General features: G+C 36.6%; 1 long non-coding RNA gene across 2 annotated transcripts in view; it reads left to right on the top strand.

The window, feature by feature from the left end:
- Positions 1-23839, top strand: part of LOC100429371 (putative ankyrin repeat domain-containing protein 26-like protein) — a 92283-nt gene that overhangs the window by 1080 nt on the left and 67364 nt on the right. The gene's annotated exons all lie outside the window — the stretch shown is intronic.

Raw genomic sequence — 23839 nt, 5'->3', positions numbered from 1 at the left:
TGCATCAAACGGTGTAGGTGACAAGACAGTGTACATTAGAACCCACTCATAATAAAGGAGCCATAAAACTTCAAGTTTTAATATAAACCAATACAGACTTCAATATAACTGTGAATATTGCGCTCAAAGATGTGAAATACAAGACTGAGAGTCTCAGCAGAGAATTGTCAACTCTAAAAAGTATAATCAAGATCAAGTTTTAAGTCTGAAACATAAAATAACTGAAATTAAGAACTCAGTCTACAGTTTTAACAGCTGTTTATTAATACATAGATAAGAATAGGCTATATATGTGTCTAAATATGCCAGTATCTCTGTGTGTATATATATAATATATATGTATGTATCTTTCTACATATAAATATAGAGAAGAAGGGATGGATGGGGAGAGAGACACAGAGAGAAGTACCAAAGACAGTAATTACATCTAGAATATAGTGAGAAAGTCCAAAAGGTAACCAGAAGAGGTGAAAGATAAAAATTGGATGGTAGCAATATTTGAAGTTATTATGGTTGAAAATTTTATAAAACTGGAGGAAGTCAACCAATCATGGACTTAAAAAGGTCTACATACAATAAATACAATAAATATGACATAAATCACATCTAGGCATACCATAATAAAACCAGAAAAACAAAGACAAAAATAAAATGTTAAACTCAAGAAAATATACATTTTTACAGTAACAAGGTTTTAGACATCTACCTGGCTTCTTTTTTTGGTAACATCTTTACTGAAATGTGTTTATATACCATGTAGTTTATCTATTTAAAGTGTGTAACTTAATGATTTTTTTTAGTATATTTACACAGTTTTGCAATCATCAACACAACTTCTAAACATTTATACCCCATATCCCTCAGCTGTCACCCCTAATCCTTCTGTCCCCAAGTCCTATGTAACCACTCATCTACTTTCTGTCTGTATCATTTCCTGTTTTGGAAATTTCACATAAGTGGAATTATGTAATCTGTGGTGTTCTCTGGCTTCTTTCACTTAGCAAAATGTTTTAAGTTTCATCTACATTGTATCAGAACTATGAAGTTCTCGATCTCCTGACCCGCCTCAAAAAAAAAAAAAAAAAGAACTATGAAGTTCTGAATCCTTTGTATGACTGAATGATATTCTATCTTGTTTATCCATTCATCATTTGATGGGCATTTGGATTATTTCTACATTTTGGCTATTATGAATAATGCTGCTGTGAATATTTGTTTATAATTTGGGGGTGAACATATGTTTTCACGTATCTTGGGTAAATACGGAAGAAGTAAAATCGCTGGGTCCATGATAACTGTATGTTTAGCTTTTGGAGAAACTGCTCAAATGTTTTCCAAAGTCGTGGTTCAATTTTACATTCTCATCATCAGTGTATGAGGGTTCTGGCAACACTTGTTGTTCCCTATTTTTTTTTAATATAGTCATTCTAGTGGATGTGAAATAAGTTGTGAAATGTCTCTTCTTAACATGATAAATGGAAGTCAGAAGTCAATGGGATAATAGATTTAAATAAAATAATGTCAACATAGAATTCAATGTTTACTTCAACAACAATGTGCTTAAAAATTCATTTGAAAGAGAAAAAATTTTAAAAATTGATACAAATTATTATCAGCACATCTGCACTAAGAGAAACATTAAGCATATTCTTTTCAGAGAAGGAAAATATTCCCAGATGAAAACTTAAATGTGCATGAGGGCTGGGTGTGGTGGCTCATGCCTATAATCCCAGTACTTTGGGAGGCTGAGGTGAGCAGATGACCTGAGGTCAGGAGTTAGAGACCAGCCTGGCCAACATGGTGAAACCCCGTATCTACTAAAAATACAAAAAGTAGCCAGATGTGGTGGTGCACACCTGTAGTCCCAGCTACTCTGGAGGCTGAGGCATGAGAATCACTTGAACCCAGGAGGCGGAATTTGCAGGGAGCCCAGATCGCACCACTGCACTCCAGCCTGGGTGGCAGAGTGAGACTCTATCTCAAACTAACAACCAAAAAAGAAACAAATGTGCATTGGTGGCTTTCTTTAAATGTCTGTGTCAAGGACACGCCCCTCTGTGTTCACATTCAGTTCGAATGTAGTGACATCTGGCATCTGTGATTCTCAAGTTCATCTCTGGTTGAATTTCAACAGCATAGAATGAGAAAAGAAGAGATCCTGAGGAATATCACTGTTAAGAGAGAAAGGTGTCCAGAATGGCTAGGAGAAAACTCAAGAGGAGGTGGTGTTTTAGAAGCGGAGGGAAGAGAGCATTTCAGAAAAAAAAAATAGATTAAATAAGTACAAAATATATATTTTTCACTTTACATAAAGACACCCTGAGTGACATTTTTGAAAGCAATTTTAGATGATGAGTGAGGACTAAAGACAGATTGTGTGTGTGTGCGTGTGTGTGTGCATGTGTGGTGTGTGTGCATGTGCGTGTGCATGTGTGTGGTGTGTGATGTGTATGTGCATGTGTGTGGTGTGTGTGCTGTGTGTGTGTTCCTGTTTATGCATGTGTGTGTGCGTGCATGTTGGTGTGAGTATTGGTGAGGCTGTTGAAGTGAAGATAGTGAGTAGCAGCGTCTCCTGCATACACTGTCCCTGGGAGGAAGCTTATATTCCTTCCCCCAGATTAATTTTTTTAAAAAAGAAGGAAGTGGAAAGAGAAAACCAATCAGTGGCTTTGCACAGTCTATATAAAGGAAGCCCTGTGTAAATGTGCTAAGTATGAAAAGAAAAGACCTCATGTTTTAGAAGATATTGAGAATAGTAATAATATGAGGTCACTTTTATAGGTAGGAAAAAAAGGTCTGTGGAAGAGTAACAAAATACTAAAAAAGAGAGAGAGGAAAGGGGGACACTGATGAGCTGGAATAAAGGCATCGGACCTCAGGTCACCTGACAACGAACCAAGGAAAACAGGTTGGGAACAAAAGAACCATTCTACAATCCACATCTCCTCGCATAATTTACTTAAACCATATAAATGATAGAAAAAAGCTATTAAAATGATTCTTGGTGGATTAGGAGCAAAGAAATGGGACACTGCGTTGTAATTATATCTCTCTGCTCTTGCAACAGATGTTCAATAGGAAGCCCCAAATGTTTGTTGCTAGTTGTTATGCGTGGCTCAGAGCAGAACAGCTTGTCTGAGCTCCCGGCCCAGAATACTGCAGTGTGAAAATAGGCCACAGGCATCAAATTCATTGTGATTATTGTGAGTAGACACTGCTAACAGTACCCTGGGGCTTATGGATTAGGTAACTTTTCTATCTCTAACCTAGGAATAAATTACTCTGTATGCCATTTTGCATAATCAAAATGTGATACCATACGAATTGTCAATAGACATATAGCACAAAAGCGTTTGAGGATATATGAATATGTCAGGAGCATATGTTTTCCATGGATTCATGTGAAATTGCTAAGGTGAAAATGGCTAATGTTTATTAACTGGTTAGTTTTTGAAGTTTTAGAGGCAATATTGACCAGGATTCATGCAAACAAAATCAAAACCTGTTATATACTACTATTCTGTGTTGATAACATTCCCACTATGACATTTATTTTTTTTAACTAAATAAAAGTACTATTTTAGAAAGGGAAAAAGACTGATTTGGAAAATAATGTAGGAGGAAGGTAAATTTTAAAATAATCACTCAAAGAGGAGCCCTTAATGGAAGACTATGGAAAAATTAGAATAGGGAAAATCAACAAAATAAATCCCTTTTGTATGTCTAAACACATCCCAAAAACATAATGTGTTTAAAACAAATATGTTCAGTGAGATCCTAAATTAATAAAATATGGAAAAGATTATACAACTCTTATTATCAGCTTAATAAATAACTAAATTTTGACCTGTTTAAAGGAATGTACTATCAATATGCCATTAAATTTTGTAAAAATAATCTCTTAAAGAGAATTTCTTTAATTGGATGAACTAAAAACTGTAGTATAATTTTCATAGCCAGTGTTACACAGAAAGGATTTACTTCTCACACCACTTCACAGGAAAAAGTCCTGGCACTATTTGGCTTCAAAGGAATAGTCAGTATGTCTACTAGATACAGAAAAAAGATAATTTCCATTGATTTATGAAGTTACTCAGGAGATGAAACTTACTTTGTCAGCGAAACCTCGGTTTGCTATGATGATCACATTTAGAGAGAAATTTTTACCTTTGTTAAGCAGCCCACCATTAATTAAATAGTCATATTTTATCATAAAATTATACGATATTATTAAAATTCTCCTTATCACCAAACTACTGGGGTTTGTTTATCTGTAGCCTCCAAAACTCATCTTGAAATTTATTCCTCCACGTGGCAGAAGTGAGAGGTGGGGGCGTTTGAAAGGTGATTGGGTCCTGAGGGCAGAGTCCTCAGGAAGGGATTAATCCATTCATAGATGTGTGGGTTAATGGATTAGTGGGTTGTCACAGGAATGGGACTGGTGGCTTTATAAGAAGAGGAAGAGAGTACTGAGCACGTGAGCATGCACGGTCCCCTTGCCAGATGGTGCCCACTGCTACCTCAGGACTCTGCATACGAAGAAGGCTCTCACCAGAGGTAGCCTGACTTGGACTTCTCAGACTCCATAACTGTAGGAAATAAATTCTCTTTCTTTATAAATTACCCAGTTGCAGGTATTCTGTGATAAGCAACAGAACACGGACTGAGACAAAAGAAGTTTCCAGAAACATTTAGTTCTTTGTAAACACAATTACCTAATTTTTAAAATGCATTTTCCTTCACCTTCTCACCTTCTCTCACTTTTTCTATTATGTGTTTTATTTCCCTGGCACAATTTTTTGGGGGGAGAGATGGCAGTCAAGAACACAGGCACTGCTCCTGCCCTCCTGCAGCTCACGGTCCCATGGGAGATTCAGACAGTAATGAAGAATTATAATTACAGTGAGAGCTGTGAAAAGGGAACCCCCCTCCCTGATGCTTGCAAGGCTCTTAAGCCCTTGAAGGTACAGCGTTTCTGCTGACCCCTGTGGCTTTGATTCCCAAGGTACTGGTTGTCTCCTTTCTTTTTTTCCCCAAATCTTGTCCAGACCCCTGGCCTCACGATTCTTGGTCTTCAGCCCGTTTAGGGACTAGGTGGTGGTAGTCGTGGTGTCTTTTTTCTTTGTTTGTGTTTCTCTTCAGCTGCATCTGTTTCTATTAGAAAAATATGATGGTTTTAATCAGTTTTTAAAACAGAAAATAACCTCTGCTTGAAATAAATTTTCCTTTCTTCTACTGGGCATCTTAAAAAACTACTTCTTGGAAGTCCGCTTCATCAATTTCTATTTTGTGGATAGTTTCTATGTCTTTATATAAAACTTTGTTTTCTTTTTCAGGACCCTGAGCCTCACACTTAATTCTATACTGTGGATTTCTCATTGCAGTTTATTTTTATTTTATTTATTTATTTATTTATTTATTTATTTATTTATTTATTTATTTTGAGACAGTGTCTCGCTCTGACGCCCAGGCTGGAGGGCAGTGGTGCGATCTCGGCTCACTGCAAGCTCCGCCCCCCGGGTTCCCGCCATTCTCCTGCCTCAGCCTCCCGAGTAGCTGGGACTACAGGTGCCGCCACCACGCCCGGCTAATTTTTGTATTTTTAGTAGAGACAGGGTTTCACCGTGTTATCCAGGATGGTCTCGATCTCCTGACCTCGTGATCCCCCCGCCTCGGCCTCCCAAAGTGCTGGGATTACAGGCTTGAGCCACTGCGCCCGGCCTGCCATTGCAATTTCTACACTGGAAATATTGTCACTTAAAAAACATTGATCCCTTCTTATGTGTAAAGTGTTGTAATTTCACTGTATTTAATAGAACACTGAAAAGAGATATGAGTGGCCTTTCTGTGATCCTAACCTTGTTTTAGAGAAATAATTCTGAAATAAACTAACAAATTATGCTCTGTAATGGAAGTGTTCTTAATACCATCGTGCAGAGAATGGAAATGATTTACATACAGTATATGCCCAGTAGGGTTTACACAGTGCGGTTTGTCACATTGCCACTAGATGGCAGTGATGATGAGCATGGACCGCACATTTACACCAGCCCTACAACCACCTGAGCTTTTAGTCCTTTTTGTTTACTATGATGCTGTTGTCACCATGGCACTGACATTAGAAATATATTTTTCTTCAGTAAGTTAGCAGCTTTACTGAGCTCTTATGATGTACTAGGCAATGAGATAAGCCAGAATCCCTATTTTATAGATGAGAAAATGGAAATCCAGGAAAATAAACTGAAAAGTCAAAAGCCAATAAGGCAAAAAATGAATTTAAGTTCAAAACGAAGTCTGTTTGATTCTAAACCAACTCCCTTTTTCTACTGAGTACTTGAAATAGGATTGTGTCTGATACCTCTTGGAATTCTCACAAAGCCTTGGAAACAGAGTAAAAATGAAAATAGTTTTTTGAATGAATTGTAATTCTATCGCGTGACTTTCTTTAGACCCAAAAATTAATATGTTTTACAGTTCTCTAGATTTGTTTTTATCTTTGGGACTTACTTTTAGGGTTTGGTGATTATATCTTTTGTAATGATTGATAGAGTCATATAAAATTCGTTAATAGACTCAAATACAAGCGTAAACATTACAAATTAGCATGTGAGGAATTATTATACATTTTTAAGTAGAATTTTTGACGGATATAATAAGATACCCAAAATGATCATAGGATGTATCTAATATTTTAATACAACATTTTTAATTTCTTAAAATGAGAATTATAAAAACAAGATACAGAATCTAATTTCCTTTGGGATTACATCTTGCAAAATAATCTAATTTTGTTTTAGGCCTCAGTTACCCATTGATTAGATTTTCCCATGCTATTAGTTTCCTATTGGTATTCAATTTATTAATAAAAAGTGGATTATTCTTAAATAGAAAATGAACCTTGATAAGATTATATATTTATATAATGAGATAATAAAGCACCATAAATGTGCTTAATGCAATAAAATGTATTCTTTAGAGGTGTGTCCAGTGGCATCATGTGCTCTTTCAGAAGCGGATCTGTTGTTTATTGTATCTTACCCTTTCAGATAACCTTCATGAATTATTAAATCTTTTTTTCAAATTTGTAAATTAATGCTGCAGTCACCTAAGTCACTAAGACTGTATTTCCCAAATGCAGAAAGAAAGAGGAAAAGAAGAGGGTATCTTGGAAGTTCATGTTTTCCTGTAACAATTTATTATAAACATAGGTCCTTCTCATTACATAGTTTTAACACATTATTTTCATTGGATTATTTAATTTTAATATCAAAATTTATAAACAAATATCAAAAAATGTTAAACACAAGTTCTTTTTGGACATGAAGTCCTTCCCCACTGTTTTATAAGCAACAGGAATCATCCTTACTGGTTGGATAGAAATGTAACTCTTTATATGGCTCTCCAGGATATATGCTGTTTCAGGAACCATACCAATACGCATACCCTAAATAGTGTATGAAAGCACTTGTCACTCTAATAGCTTAATTTTGCCTATTGTCTAAATACATATGGGTTGTACTTGTGTCCACTTACATCTCACCAATTTAGGAAAAAAAAAAAATTACCAGCTGCAATGAAATAACAGAGACCAGATTTCAACTTCTACCTTGAACAAGTGGAAAACTGGGCAAAATGCATAAAACGATAGATTTCAGATGTTGGCCAACATTGCTAAGAGATGGCAAATAAGACAAGGCTTAGAAGTGCCGTGTGCTTCCTGGAGAGTTTCTGGTCTGCAGCACAGGAGGGATCCAAAGAGAGTCCAGTGAGCTCCCTGACTTGGGGAAACTGAGTTCAGAACTAGAGGAGCCGCAGTGTCTGGAATTTGCAGGACAAAATGCTGGAGAGGGAAAGAGGTCTGGAGATTTGTAGAGTGCTCTCCTCTGGTCTTTGATTTAGCACTGGATGAGCATCGATGGGTGGGATCTACTGAGAGTCTGGAAAGAGCCATCAGAAAGGAGCGGCCAAACAATCCCCACAGCTCACACCGTGTGTGTGATACAGCATGTGCAATTACACAATGTGTGTTATACAGTGTGTGCAATTGTGATACAGTATGTGTGCAGTCACACTGTGTGATACAGTGTGTGCAATTGCAGTGTGGTACAGTGTGTATAGTTATGCTGTGTGTGTGAGATACAGGGTGTGCAATGACACAGTGTGTGGTACAGTGTGTGTGTAATCACACCGTGTGTGATGCAGCGTGTGCAATTACAGTGCGTGATTGTGTGTAATCACACTGTAATGCAGTGTGTACAATTACACCATGTGTGTGATACAGTGTGTGCAATTCACAGTGTGTGTGGAATTACAGTCTGTGATACATTGTGTGTAATTACACTGTGTGTAACAGTGTGACCATACAAATGCATTCATGCAGGTTCACACGAAATGGAGAGCACAGACCTCCTAACACATGGGCCACTGAATAGAATCTCAGAACGGTATTGCTTTAATGGGGCTACAGAAGTAGCCCCATACTATAGGCTGCTGGTTCTAACCAAACAAATCTTAATAGCATACCTAAAAGACAAAAATGATTCTAAGTAACTTAATCGTGGCTCAGAAAAAGAGTTCAATATTTAAAAGAATATGAAAAATTTAGCAAACACAGTAAAAAAAACACAAAAAACAAAAAAACTAGTGCCCAACATCCAATTAAAAATTACCAAGCAATCAAAGAAGCAGGAAAGTACGACCTACAGCCAGGAGAAAAACTAACCCAGTAGAAGCAGACACATAAATAATTCAGGTGATGTCACCGTCAGAAAACAACGTTAAAACAACTACTATAAACATACTCGTGTTTAAGAAGGTGGAAGAAATGTTAACATGATGATCAAAGAACTGGACTATATAATGAAGCCAGAGATCAAACTTCTAGAGATGAAAAATATAATGTCTCAAATAAAAAATGCTGATATAATTAAAGGCAGGTCACTGTGGAAGCAAAGATTAATTAACTTTTATGCATAATAATAGAAGCCATGCACTGTGAGAAGCAGACAACGCCTGGAAAAGCATGAAGTGTGTGCGTGAACTCAAAGACAACAGCAAACAGCTTAGTAAAACTGGAGTCCAGAAAAGAGGAGGGATACAAGGTGAAAGAAAAAAAATGTGAAGAAATCATAAGCCATGTTTTTCCAAGTAGGATGAAAACCCAGAACACCACAGATCCAAGATACCCAACAAAGCACAAGAAACACGGAGAAAACTGAACAAACCCTACGACATCCAGGAAAAAAGTACATACACAGGAACATATATAAAAATAAGAACACGCTCTGAGTAAAAAACTACCAAGTCAGCCGGGCGCAGTGGCTCAGGCCTGTAATCCCAGCACTCTGGGAGGCCGAGGCGGGCGGATCACAAGGTCAGGAGATCGAGACCATCCTGGCTAACACGGTGAAACCCCGTCTCTACTAAAAATACAAAAAATTAGCCGGGCGTGGTGGTGGCGCCTGTAGTCCCAGCTACTCGGGAGGCTGAGGCAGGAGAATTACTTGAGCCTGGGAGGTGGAGGTTGCAGTGAGCTGAGATCACACCACTGCACTACAGCCTGGGTCACAGAGTGAGACTCTTTCTCAAAAACAAGCAAACAAACAAGCAAAAAAGAGTACTAGAAATGATAAATATGTAGGTAAATACGGCTTTTCCCTTTGTATTTGGAATCTCTTTAAACGATCATTGCTATTAAAAATAATATATTGGGGGTTTGTAATATATATAAAAGTGGAATCTGTAACAAAGAAATATAACTAGTAACATAAAATGTAATTATTAATATTATTCAAATCCCTAAGAAGGTAAAGAAAAAGGGGGAAAAGGACAATGACCCTATAGGGCAAGCAGAAAATATGTAGCAAGATAATAGCTTAAACCCAACCCTAATAATGCATGCATTAATCATTGTAAGTGGTCAAAATGAGAAAAAAAAAAAAAAGACCACCCGCTTCACATAATTCGAAGTAACCCATGAGGCAAAGAAGAAATTTCAGGACAAAATGCCTAAGCTTCTAGGCCCTCTTTGAGAATTTTGCACAAAGGACAATGACATAAATGACGCCGAATGAAGTACAGGACAAAATCAATATGCATAATTATTAATCGCATATAATGAGAGAGCACAAAATCAGAGTGGAAAATATTCAAAATAATCACACAAAGAAAAATGTATATGCAGATGAAAAAAGCCTCGAGGGTTTGGCGTGGGAATGACTTTGGTGGAGCACGGACAGGGATAGTGTAATAGTCAGCGTTCTCTAGAGGGACAGATCTAATAGTATATGTATTATATAAAATATATATAATATAAACTATATTATTAATACTTAAACTCCCCTTTATATTATATTCTCTCTATATGTATGTATGTGGCAGCAGACAGGGAGGTGTTTAGATCAAACTAGCTCTGCCACACATGCGAGAGTGCCTGTATATATATAATGTATATTTTCCTCCATAACTGTAGGAAATAAATTCTCTTTCTTTATAAATTACCCAGTTGCAGGTATTCTGTTATAAGCTGTTACAAGCAACAGAACATGGACTGAGACAAAAGAAGTTTCCAGAAACATTTAGCTTTTGTTCTTTATAAACACAATTACCTAATTTTTAAAATGCATTTTCCTTCACCTTCTCACCTCTCACTGTTTTTGCTATGTGTTTTATTTTCCTGGCACAATTTTTGAGGGGGAGAGATGGCAGTCAACAACACAGACACTACTCCTGCCCTCCTGCAGCTCGCGGTCCTATGGGGGAGTCAGACAGTGATGAAGAATTACTATTACGGTGAGGGCCTCCTCCCTGATGCTTGCAAGGCTCTTAAGCCATTACAAATTAGCATGTTGTTAGTACAAACGGGGTTTCACCGTGTTAGTCAGGATGGTCTGGATCTCCTGGCCTCTTGATCCACCCGCCTCGGCCTGTTAAAGTGCTGGGATTACAGGCGTGAGCCACCATGCCCGGCCGCAAACTTGCAAACTTCTCGAAAGGACTTGCAAACTTCTTTTAAGGGTTACTTTTAGGTTATTGGAGTTGCTTCCTCTGTTGCACCAAGAGCCGGAAGTGTCTGGCAGTTCCATTTCCTTCCAGGTAACCCATTTCCAATGGCTGACTGCTGAAAGGGGATGAAAGCCCAGCTTCTTTGCCTCAACATGCACCAAACTCCACAGTGAAATATATGTTCTGAGGCTTCTCGTGGGATCAGGCTGAGCCTTGAACTTTACCTTGTTTGGCTTATGTCCCCTCCTTTTCCTGCTTCTTCTACTTCCTACTACTAGGCATAACGTGTTAATAAATTACTTGCATAGAAATCCTTATTTTAGAATCTGCTTCTGGGGAATCGGAGCTAAGACTATAAAAATGTTTTGCTAACACATGTCGGTAATGTAGAATATCTATTTAGAAGAAAATCAAATTATAGCCCCATTTTTCCCCATACAGAGGAATTTCTAATAAAGAACTGAATACCATATTTTAAAAATCAAATATAAGTAAATAATTTCATATAATCTTAGGATAGTCGTCTTTTCTAGGCATCAAATCAATGTCCAAGAGAAAAAATAGGAAATAGAACCACAAACTAATATAAAGTTTTCTAACAAGTAAAAGATGTTTTATGTTAAAAAAGATGAAAGACAGATTTTAAAAATATACACAAGGCTTTAAAACAGGTTACATAAATTATATACAAAAAAAACCCCTAAAAATAAAAAATAAACCAAGTAACCCAAAATGAGAAAAGATTTGTACATTTAATTCACAAATGGAATGTACTATACCACATTAATGAAAAAATGCAAATTAAAACTAAATATTCTGTGAATAGAATATTAGAAAAAATTATGATTGGCAAGAGGATGTAAAAATACATACTTATATCCACTTCTGCATAGAGAGAATTATATTGGTCAGTATCCATCAATATTTTAAATGTGCAAACCTATACCTCAGGAATGCCTCTTGTAAGAATTTATCTTACAGAAATATTTGCAAGATTGAAAAGATCTATAAATACACAGAAAAAATTGCAAAACCAATTGGAAATTAATTAAATGCAATATTGAGTAACTGATTGGATGTAATTTAAAGTTTCATTAATTGAGGAAATGCTGAAAAATATACAGTGATATACTTTACAGAGATCAAAGGAATGATAGGATTTACATAGGCTGATTTTGAAAGGTCTTTGATTCCTGAGCAAAAAATAGGCACGTTACAGAACAATGTGTAGTGTATGGGTCCGTTTGTATAGCAACCCCATCAACGACAAGACTTGCGTGTGCGAATGTGTGTGTGCACTTGCTTATGTATATACTGTAAGTTACCAGCTTGTGTCTTGGGTTGATGTGTGTCTTCTACTCCTCAATCACTGATCTGTGCTCCATAATTTGTATTAAGACCACCACACACATTTGTGATATTCAATGTCCCTTGCCTTTCTATTGTAGGAGCTATGAATATGGGTTTTGTAGTCAGCTTTATTAGGACGACAGCTCCACCACCTGAAAGCCATTGATCTTGGGCAAGTTCTTCAACTCCCTAAGCTTTAATTACCTCATTAGCTAAAAGTAGATTAAGAAGAATATCTCTACTTCTTTAGTGAGGTGAAATAAGAAATAAGATAAGGTCTGCAAATTGTCCTCCGAAAGCAACAGATATTTATCATCTCTACAGGAATTCGTTACTCCAGATTCTGTGGGGGAAAGAGGGGGATTTTGAATGAAGTCAGTATTCCCAAACATTTCTGAGGGAAAATAAAAGTTTAAGCCTTCCATTTCTAAAATATCTATTCAAGGTATAATGCAAAATTTTAGAGTAGTTTAATTCAAAACTCTGAAAAAATGGCAGTCACAATTGACCCGTTATTGGTCTCTTTTAGTTTCACCAACTCTGTTTAGCAAACCTCTTTAATCCTGTCATAGGAATACAAATAAGAGTTTCTTCTTAAGAACCAAGAAATTTCAATGCAATACTATATGAAAGAAAATAAGTAAATGTTGAAATAAGAGTTTGTAAGTTAGAGTAATAAACTAAAAGCACACAGCAAACATGCTAAATAGAAAAACTAACTAAATATCCAGGGAAGACAATGGTGTTGAATTACATAAATTGTGTAAAACCTTCACTTAACAATTGTTTAGCATTTAAGATTAACTATTGAAATTGCATTGCTACTTTTACAAAATTTTGTCTTCCTTTTACAACGTTATGACATTTAAATTATTTTATCAACTTCGTAATCTGGTTACATAGCTCAGAAAGCAAAACGAAGATAAAAAAGCATGACTGTGGTTTTAGGAAGACCTGTGATTTTGGCCAAGTGCTTAACTCCTTTCCATCCCCTTTCTTCATCTCCAAGAGGTTTATCAATACCTCAACTTTGAGGGTTTTAATGAAGAGTAGATAAAATAAATGAGGAGCAGGTACACAAAACATGGTAGCTGATGCTCTTGAGAATCTTGGCATGCGTATTTTGAGACCTACTTTTTCCCTCAAAGAGCTGATAATGTTAGGGTAAAAAGAAATGTAAGCATGTAATAATAAAATTCCAGAATTCAGGCTTATGCAAACTCTCAAGGTCACCTAAGGAAATTGGTATTGTTTTCAGATGCCTGGGCTATCCTCCTCCCAATTTTTTTTTTAAGTATCTCAAAGATAAAACCCAGAAACTTCTTGCTTCGAGAGAATCTCAGCAACCCTAGGAATCTACTTCTATTCTGCTACTATCATTGGTCTAGTTCTAATTTTTCACATAGCAATTCTCCCCATTTCATATCTTGTTTCCTGAATAAACATTCTCTCAATTCTCCCTCCTGTATGTTTTTTCCTCATCTACCATTAGAGCAGGCAAATTGCCTCACACTTTTCTTTATTCAAGTCTCTCCACAGGGTAGTCCATATATATTTGTAAACAAATTTGGTCACTTGTCTTGTCATGGCTGAAATATTTCTTTTCTTTCTCTGATGCAGCCCCAATAGGCTTGGTACTTGTCTATTAGATCATACCACGTCAATGCTTCCTGTGGTGATTCTTGAAGGCCACTGCTATCATAGTCATTGCCAGCTAGCACCGCTGCTATTTCTGATTCCACAGTTTTATCATCCTCTATTCATGCAGCACTTTCTTGAAACCAAATGCATGTATTTATTTCTCCTAAAGTTCATCTCTTTACATTTGATCAATTTTTCTAACTTAAAAAAAATTCCATCATCCAGGCACTCATGATCTTTTCAGCTGCAGCATCTGAATAAAACATGTAAAGTATCTGCTATATGTTCACTCACGTCACTGGCTAACGTGTTGCCTGGTTTTCCCTCTTGTTCTCTGTGTTTTATACCTTCCCGGGTGGGTTAAGACCCATTGTATATTCATGTTATAATTCAAATATAAGCTTAACATTTTCTAACCAAATCATAACTCTTCCAGAATGAAGAGTGTGTGGGAGTGATAGGTAGATAGACAGGTGCAGATAGATAGGTTGGTGTCCTTGACACAAATTGAAAATGCTCAATAAATATTAGCTAAATGAATGGAAGAGCTGGCTGGTTGAACCAGATGACCGTGGACCATGTAGGAAATGGTCAAACCACAACTGTAATGTGATGTTTTTTCCAGTTAGGATCATCATTAGCTACAAAATGCTACAATTAACTAGTAAACGCAAATTTAAAATTTAGATGCAAAACAGGAGATGCTACCATTTAAACGTATTTGTTTTTTGCTGTGCTTTATTTGTACCTTTAAGTAGTAATTCTACCTTAAAAGAGTAGATCAAATATAATTATTCCTTATTATTATAAATAAATTTGAGGGTTACAATTAGCAAGGATAAATGGATAAATGTTATAGAACAGGCAGAAAAAATTATTGTACAAAAAGCTATAAAAAGAATTCAGAAGCTGGGGATATATTTTATGGACTGATAGAGTTTGGATGTCTCCTTCAAATCGCGTGTTGAAATGGTGGGAGAAACACCTCCTACCAGGCCCCAGTGTTATAGAGATGGGGTCTGGTGGGAGGTGTTGAGATCATGGGGGTGTACCCCTCATGAATGGTTTAGTGCCATCCCCTTGGTGATGAGTGAGTTCATGCAAGATGTGGTTATTTAAAAGTGTGTGGGCCAGGCATGTTGGCTCACGCCTGTAATCCCAGCACTTTGGGAGGCTGAGGCGGGAGGATCACAAGGTCAGGAGTTCAAGACCAGTCTGACCTATATGATGAAATCCCGTCTCTGTTAAAAATACAAAAAATTAGCTGGGTGTGGTGGCGCACACCTATAATCCAAGCTACTCAGGGGGCTGAGGCAGGAGAATTGCTTGAACCTGTGAGGTGGAGGTTGCAGTGAGCCAAGATCAAGCCACTGTACTCCAGCCTGGGCAACAGAGCAAGACTCCATCTCAAAAAAAAAAAAAAAAAAATTGTGTGCACCTCCCATCCCCTCTCTTGCTTCAGCTCTCGCCATGTGATGTGTAAGCTCAGGCTTCTGCCATGAGTCGAAGCTCCCTGAGGCCTCCCCAGAAGCCAAGCAGATGCTGGCGCCATGCTTCCTCTACAGCCTGCAGAACGATGGGCCAATTAAAACTCTTTTCTTTATAAATTACCCAGCCTCAGATATTTCTTTATAGCAACATTAGAACAGACTGACACAAGGATAGTATAGGAGTTTTTCTGAAGAAATTAAAACAACGTATAACCAGTTGATGATAAAGGTCTTTCTGTGGAGAAGAAATGTTTCTAGAGGTTTACATTTTTATGTTTTAATTTTCACTCCACCGCCCTCTCCTGTGAAAGCCCCAACCTCTCTAGACTCAAGTTATCGAATATATAAAATAATTTTCCAAGGTGACTTACTGAAATATCTTAGAAATCTGAGAGCTCTAAAATCTACCCAAATGCATTTAACTACTACTTATTCTATGTTTTTAAAAAGCCTTTGTCTTCACTTGAGGAATTTTGCTGCTAATTTCTCAAAATTTGGTGTTATTAGTTTTCAGCCAAAGTTTTGTTATTTATGGGAAAAAGTACAAGGTTGCAGCTGTAAGGATGAATAGGTCCAGGGACGTAACGTATACCATGAAGGCTATCATTAATAATATTGTATTGTATGCTGGAAATTTGCTAAGACAGTAGATTTTGGGTACTTTTATGACACACACAAAAAGGCAAGTATTGGGGAGGATAGATATGTTAATTTGCTTGACATTTCACTATGTATAGGTATATCAAAACATCATGTTGTACACTTTAAATATATACAATAAAAATGTTTTGGAAGATAGTGAACAGTATAAAAAGAGTACAAATTCATTTTCAAGGAAATTTTATAGTTAAAGCTGGAAGTCAATGAAGGATTTCTCATTTTTATAATCAGATACATGTAACACAGTTTCTTTTTCTACCATTTGTACCAAAATCACAACGTGATGTTTTTCTCTTTATTGCTCTTACTTGGTTGTTTACACCATGCTGTGACTTTACCCCTGATTGTATGCTTCAGGAAGAGCTAAGAGGCAAATGAAACTTATATTCCGCGGTAGCTAAAGTGCCCATTTTATATTGTGTTGAGCAAGCCTTCTGAGCACAGGATTTCTAACAGAAGGGAGTACAAAAACGTGAGACCAAGTGAATTGTTTGTGCCTAAGAGAAATAAATGTGAAATATAGAGGCCATGATGACTAAGTTGCACAAACCAACCTTTCTTCAATGTGAGGGTTTCTTGGGAACATTGTAATGGGAAATAGATGTGAGTCCTAAAACAAAAGTGTTTACTTCATGAAGAAAACAGCTGAGTAAGTGTGAGGTCAAAGACAGTCTACAGAGCTATTTCCGTACAATTAATGCCAGCTCAATAAGCGAGGCTTTGATTTGCTACCCAGGCAAGAAGGGAAGCCCAGAGATGCTGACCTCCCCTAGTTGGCAACATCTCAAAGACGAGTCACTGGCAAAGGCATTTGGAGTCCTCATCTTTCTTCTTTAAGTGTCTGTGTTTGAAGTTTACACACAGTCTATTCACCTTGGCCACATTTATAAATGTGCTTAACAGCATCTGTAAATCACTAAGTTTCTAAAGTATTTCACTTTAATATTTTTTTTCCCATCAGTTCTCTCACACTCTCATTTCTAGACAAGTAATTATGCCTTTTGCAGTAAAAAGCAGCCTTATGAGGTACCTGCTGAGTTTCATAAAACTGAATATTGTCTTCACAAACAAGCTTCCTCTCTGTAGCTTCAGTGGAAGTGGTCATAAATCATATATAATTAGGTAAGTAGATTGTGCCATATTCAGCATTTGAGAAGAATACCATGAAATGGGAGGCAATTTTCTGTCTTTTTCCCTCAGTGAAAACATACTAAGTTTCAGTCCTCATTTTGAATGTCTTTAGATACACTAATTGGTTTTTATTTGTTTTTGTTTTTTCCTTCCAAGAGAAGAAAAGTAATCAAACATCATCTGGTGGCTGAGGGCATTTAAGCTGGCTGTGGGTAATGGTCATTGGCCAGGTGTTTGCAATCAACTGAAGGTCCCATGTAAAAGGCAGAGAAAAACCTCTGTGAAACATTTGGTTCCCTTCACTAAAAAGCTTGCAAAAGGACTGAAGGGTTCCTGATATAAATGTAAGGGCATCTGTGTCTTTGTGTGTGTGCATGTGTCTGTGTGTTTGTGTGTTATTTTGGGTTTGAGTTCCTGTTATGAATATATATTTTTATTTGTGGATATTACCATAAATATTATTTAACTATGTATTTCTAATGATGTATATTTACTTATTTATAAATATATCCAATGTGTATACATTGATGTGTGTAAATATACACAATGTGTACACATTGATGTGATATATTATTTATGCATTTCTAATAATATATAATAGTTTTTTTATATATAAATATACCCAATGTATATACATTGTGTGTGTGTATATATACACATGCACACACACATATATATACACACACGTATATTTTTTCTCTTGCATGCCTGGCGAAAGACTACCAGAGCCTGGCATACAATGCTACAAGTTAATGTATATTAATATGTAAATTTTAATATTTTTCATAAATATCTTTCTGTATAAATTTGCATGTTATATATTTTTTATGTATTTTTATATGTGCAGCTTTAGTCACATGTGTGTATTTTCAGCTATGCCTTTACTTGTGTCTGTATGTGAACCACTGCATAGTGACAGCAATGTGTGAATGTGTCTGTGGTTTTTATTTATAGATAGTATTTATATGTATTTTCTACATATATATTTTATTTATAGGTATTACATGTATATGCATACATGTAATCATATATGTATAATATGTTTTATTTCTGAATATATATAATATGCCTACACTAATGTGTGTCTATCAATCTGTATGTTTTCTTCTCACCTGCCTGAATAAAACTGCTCTAGACTGGCCAACAGCACTGCCAGTTCATATATACATATTTTAAGTACATTTTTACCTATTTGTAGATGTGTAAGTAAATGTGTAAAGTATTCCTTTACATATTTAAAGTACACAGCTGTGTTCACGTGTGTAGCTATAGTTTTAGTTATGTCTTTACTTGTGTCTGTACGTGTAAAGTACTCCAGAGTGACAGTGCTATGCTGTTTCTGGAGAGCAGCAGTTCTAAAACTCTGAGACCCCAAAGAGATTTGTCCCACCGATCTAGTGTGAGGACGCAGAAGTTCATTGGAATCCTGACTGCTGAGTCATTTGTTTTCTCAGTGTTTCAGTGCGGTCTAGCTCCAACTCTAGGAGAAAGCAGGGGACATTTGGGGGGTGTTTTGGGACAAATAAGGTCTCCTGAGCCTAACAGACCCAGTGACAACAAGTAGCCTTTCACTCAAATTCTATCTAATTGCAACCTCTCTGAGCTTTTAAGCAGAGAAGAAATATGGCTGTATTTTCTAGTGATGTCATACACTATTCAGCTTGGGTTGGAGACCAAAAGTTCTGGTCTATAGATCACAGTGCCTCTGGCCCAAGGCCAGATGGCTGACCCAGGGTCTCATGGTACCTTTTAGTTCTGTCACCTGCACAAACACTGACTCTATTTTCCAAGAGAAAATAACGGCCTCCTTCCCAGGTTTGTGGTTCATCACTAGTGTCAGTTCTCCGATGTGAAATCTAGTAGGAGGTTCTGCATAGTTACGGTATGACTGGTATCTCTTTAGTGTTAGAACATTAACATTGACTCGAAAGTAAACGATACCTGAAGACTTCCCTTCAGTCTTGACACTGAGAGGGATTTTCCCAGGGTGAAGGCTTACATGTGCCATCGCTATTGCTCTAAAAATAAAAGATTTATCATAATGTTTTGAATAACTTTTCAACTAAGAAATATTTGATATTTATCAAGAGGTTCCCAGTAAGACTTTCCTCTCATTTCCTGTTTGACAAGTTATTCCTTAATAAGTTTTCTTGTGCACGAGAAGGCTGGTGCTGGGCTGAATGTTTGTTTAAAGTGATTCTACACCTAGATGTTCTACCAAGTGGAGTTTTTCTCATGTTGCTGAAGAATGAATTATAAATAAAGACACTGTCATACTGATGATAGAACTGAAGGTTCTCCCTCCTGATTCCCTAGTGTGTTTGCAGTTTTGATTTGTAGTTAAAGACTTATATTCATTACGTTAGCAGTTTGCATTTTCTCACGTCATTTATGATCAGACCACTTGTGTTAGTCTATTCTCACATTGCTATCAAGAACCATGTGAGACTGGGTAATTTATAAAAAGTAAAGTTTTGCTTGGCTCTGGGTTCCACAGGCTGTATAGGAAGCATGGCTGGGGAGACCTCATGAAACTTACAATCATGGCAGATGGCAAGGATGAAGGAGCCCCGTCTTACATGGCTGGAAAAGGAGGAAGAGAGAGAGAGAGAGAGTGGGAGAGGTGCTGCACACTTTTAAACAGCCAGGTCTCATGAGAACTCACTCACTGTCACAGGAGGAAATCTGCCCCTGTGATCTAATCACCTCCCATGAGGTCCCTCCTCTAACATTGGAGATTACAATTTAACATGAGATTTTGGTGGGGACACAGATCCAAACCACATCATCACTTAATAAAGGCTTTGGTGCACAGTTTAAGTATGAATGAATGTGTTTATATCAACTCAGGAGTAGGGATAACTGAAAAAATTTCCACACTGACTGTGGACAGTGTTTCTTCAATGTTGTAGTTTTCCACTGTGGTTAACTATTAAAACTATGGCTGAATTTTCATCCACACTAATTACATTTCTAACGCTATGTCATCGAAGTTCAGAATATTTTCTGAAGATATTTCTAATTGTCTCTTTGTTGTTGAGTTCTCTCATGCCATTTAAGGAAAGAATGGTGACTGGAGGATTTTCCACATAGACGACATCTACAAGGCTGCTCTCCAGTGTGAATTCTCTCATGTCATTCCAGGACCCAACTTTCACTGAAGCCTTTCCCACATAGCTTAATTCATATAGTTTCTCTCCTGTGTGAGTTTTCTCATGTTGTGTAAGGTGAGAACATTGAATGAAGGTTTTCCCACATGGAAGGTGTTCGTATGGTTTCTCTCCTGTGTGAGTTCTCTCAGGTTGCCTAATAACAACACACTGACTAAAGCCTTTCCCATATTGTTGACATTCATATGGTTTTCTCCAGTGTGAATTTCAGTGTGGTTTCTAAGAACAGAACTGTGACTGGAGGCTTTCCCACATAGATGCCATTCATATGGTTTCACCCTGGTGAGATTTCTCTCATGGCCTCTAAAATAAGAATGACTAAAGGCTTTCTCACATAGAAGGCATGAATGTTATATCACTGCAGTGTGAATTATCTTGTGCTTTCTAAGGCCAGAGTGTGACTACAGAATTTTCCACATTAATGGAATTCATGAAATGTGTCTCCAGAGTGAGTTCTTTCTTCTTGCCTAAGGTTAGAATGTTGACTAAAGGCTTTTCCACATGGATACCATTGACATAATTGAACTTTAGTGTGAATTTGCTTATATTGATCGAAATGATTGGCCACTATAAGAATTTCCACTCTCTTTTCTGATACAAGCTTTCCTTCCTTCCTCCCTCCCTCCTTCCTTCGTCTGTCTGTCTGTCTTTCTTTCTTTCTTTCTTTCTTTCTTTCTTTCTTTCTTTCTTTCTTTCTTTCTTTCTTTCTTTCTTTCTGTCTCTCTCTCTCTCTCTCTCTCTCTCTCTCTCTCTCTCTTTCTTGTGTTAATAAAGTTTGAGTCAATATGGAGCTGTGAGTAAAATCTTCTCTCAAGTCATGGCCTACAAAAGAATACTTTAGTGTGTAGTATTTCTGGTTTTGCATAGAGAGTGAAAATTTATGAATGGTTTGCACACCTACATTCCATACATTCGTTTATCTAAATATGAGTTCTAGAGTCATCATTCAGTGACAGGGCACAGTCAAAATTTTTTTCATGTTACTTGCAAATACATGTTGTGCTACTCGTTTGTAGGCATGGAGATGTTCTCTTTTGTAGCATGCCAACTACAGAGGTAGCAGATTAATTGGGAGGCCTTCAATACATTTCAAAGACTAGGAATATAAACAATGTTTACAGAATTCTCCCTTTTTTAAGATCTTAGGTTATAGTTTTGAGCACAGGTTAGTTTCTTCACTGTATTTAAACTGTGAAAAACTGTTGTTCAGAAAGCTCTTAATCCCAGCATAATAAAGCTTAAGCCATGTGCTCAATTCCTAACTTCTTCTATTCCCAAGTCTTTAATTTGGATAACCAGTGTTCATTCCTATACAGCTTGGACGAGTCTTTCCTGCTGATATGATACATGAATGTAATTCCTTGTTTTTAAGCATATTTTCCCTTTCCCAAATTGAAAAAAAACATGAATAGTTAGAATGGCAACATGGGGATAAAAATGTTTGAAAAGCACCAAGGACTTTGTAGGTGTATTTCAAAAATTACACTTAGATGTGGCAAGGGTGTTAAATGAAGGAATACTTTAGGTGGAAACAGGTTATAGACTTAATAATTAGAACAGATTTTCAAGATTTTAACATAAAAAAAATTCACCAAGGATAATTGTCTTCAGCTCTGTCCATGTTGCTGCAAAGGACATGATTTTGTTCTCTTCATGGCTACATGCTATTCCACAGTGCATATGTATTAATACTACATTTTCTTTATCCAGTCCACCATTGATGGACTTCTAGGTTGATTCTATGACTTTGCTATAGTGAATAGTGCTGTAATGATCATACATGTGTATGTCTTTTCAGTAGAACAATCTCTATTCCTTTGAGTATACCCAGTAATAGGAATGCTGGGTTAAATGGTAGCTCTATTATTTAAGTACTCTGAAAAATCTCCAAACTGGTTTTCACAGTGGCTAAACTTACTTACATTCCCATGAACAGTGTATATGTGTTTCCTTTTCTCTGCAACCTTGCTGGTATCTGTTATTTTCTGACTTTTTAATAATAGCTATTCTGACTGTTGTGAGATGGTATTTCATTGTGGTTTTGATTTGCATTTCTCTAATGATGAGTGATGTTGAACATTTTTTCATATGCTTCTTGGCCATGTGTATGTCTTCTTTTGAGAAGTGTCTGTTCATGTCCTTTGCCCTTTTTAAAAAATGGTTTTTTTTTTTTTGCTTATTGATTTAAGTTTCTTAGATTCTGGATATTAGACTTTTGTTGGATGCATGGCTTGCAAATATTTTTTCTCATGTGTAGATTGTCTGTTTACACTGTTGAGAGTTTCTTTTGCTGTGCAGAAGCTATTTAGTTTAACACAGGAACAGAAAACCAAATATTGCATATTCTCACGTATAAGTGGTAGCAAAACACTGAGTATCCATGGGCACAAAGAAGGAAACAATAGACACTGGGGCCTTCTTGGGGATGGAGGGTGGGAGGAGGGTGAGGATTAAAAACTACCAATTGGGTACTACACTCATTACCTGGGTAACAAAATAGTCTGTACACCAACCCTCTGCAACTTGTAGTTTACCTGTGTAACCTGCACATGTACCCCCTGAACCTAGAACAAAAGTTTGAAAGAAAAAAAGCTAGATCAACATAATAAAATCTTATGCACATAAAAATTTAAAAATTAAGGTGAAGGCAATATTTCAAATTAATAGGAAAAGAATGTAATGTTCAATAAATGATGTAAGAATTAGTTGGATTTTTGGAAAATTTAATAAACATTTCTGCCACATACAATGTACAAATATATTCCAGGTTGATTAGACATTTTAATATTAAAAATAAAATATACTCTAAACAAAGAAAAAAATTAAAATGGAGATGATGTGTTGGGTAGGAGAAGTGAAGGAAAATATCCAATGGGAAGATCTGGATGAGAGGTAACTATGTGTTAGTTTAACTTCAATGGGTACAGGAATATTTTCTTTTCCAAAGCCAAAGCCAATGGCAAGAAGGTACATAAAGATCAGCATATCAATAGAATAGTGATCACATTTCAAAAATTTTGATTGAATATTCTCTTATATGTTAGAAATTGTCTTACTTAAAATCATGAGTTAATATTTTTAAGAACATGTTCATTCACTGACAAAGTACCTCCTTGCATTGAAGCACGTGTCTCTTTTGTTCATCTAGAATGTAGCCTTGAGAAACCCTATTTCTTCCCGCCCAAGCTCTTCACTTTGCACCAACTGCAAAATCACATTTATTTGCATAGGTGGCACCATGTTTATGGAAAAAAGATATGTGGATTTTGAGTTCACTGTTAATAAATGTCCATCATCATCAAATCTAGGGCAATGAAGAATAAAAGAATTGTAGGTTAGTCCAGGCAAAAACACCTAGAACAAAGAAAACATTGAAGATCTGTCTTCAGACTA

This window comes from Macaca mulatta, chromosome 17, assembly GCF_049350105.2.
Source record: "Macaca mulatta isolate MMU2019108-1 chromosome 17, T2T-MMU8v2.0, whole genome shotgun sequence".
Taxonomy (NCBI): Eukaryota; Metazoa; Chordata; class Mammalia; order Primates; family Cercopithecidae; genus Macaca; species Macaca mulatta.
This window is presented reverse-complemented; position numbering and strand designations above follow the sequence as displayed.